This window comes from Chrysochloris asiatica, unplaced genomic scaffold, assembly GCF_000296735.1.
Source record: "Chrysochloris asiatica unplaced genomic scaffold, ChrAsi1.0 scaffold00071, whole genome shotgun sequence".
NCBI classification, from domain to species: Eukaryota; Metazoa; Chordata; class Mammalia; order Afrosoricida; family Chrysochloridae; genus Chrysochloris; species Chrysochloris asiatica.
In genome coordinates, this window is record NW_006408589.1 from 4,641,187 (window position 1) to 4,642,258 (window position 1,072).

A 1,072-nucleotide genomic window follows, 5' to 3' on the forward strand; every position below is an offset into this window, starting at 1 on the left:
TGGGGTTTATTTACTCCATTCGCATCATCACGGTCAACTTTACTTTGAGGAGACAGCTCTTCCCCAGTCGCATTTTGAGTGCCTTCCAACCTGAGGGGGCTCGTTTTCCGGCACTATATCTGACAGTGTTTCTCTGCTATTCATATGGTTTTCAGTGACTAAATATCCAGAAGTAGTTCGTCATTCCTTCTTCCTAGTCTTTCTTTGTCTGAAAGCTCATCTGAAACCGGTCTACCATGGGTGACCCTGCTGGTATTTAAAATACCAATGACATAGCTTCCAGAATCACAGCAATTCACAAGCTACCACAGTACGATAGACTGACAGACAAGTGATGGAAGTGGCTCATGGAAGTAGCATTCAAGAAATCAAAGATGTGTCTGACCCAAGTCATGGTATTTTCAATCACTTGATAAGCATGTAAAAGTTGAACAATGAGTAAGGAAGAAGCAATGCATTGAATTGTGAGGTTGGCAAAGAATATTGAAAATCCTATGGACTACCAGAAAAGCAAACTAATTATTTTAGAGTAAGTACGGTCAGAATGCTACTTAGAAGTCAGGATGGTGAGACTTTGTATGTCATACTTTGGTCATGTCATCAGAGGGACCAGTCCCTGGAAAAGGACATCATACTTGGCAAAGTGGAGGGTCAGTGAAAAAGAGGAAGATCCCAACAAGATGGATTGACACAGTGCTAGAAACAATGGGCTCAAACATAACAACAATTGTGAGGATGGCGCAGTATTGGTCAGTGTTTCACACTGTTGTGCATAAGGTCGCTATGAATTAGAGCCGACTCAAAGGCACCTAACAACATCAACTCTATAGTAACCCTATATATAGGACAGAGTAGAGCTGATCCTTAGGGTCTAAGACTGTAAACTTGGTTTAAGCAGACTGTCACATCTTTCTCTAGTGGAGTGGTTGGTGAGCTGAACCATCAGTTTTTTTTTTGTTAGCAGTCAGGTGCGTACCCACTGCAGCACCAGGGTTCTTATTTGTCCTCACTGGTGACTATTTGATTTTTTCTTCTCTTCATGATCTGGATTTCCTAACCAGGTAGTGTAAGT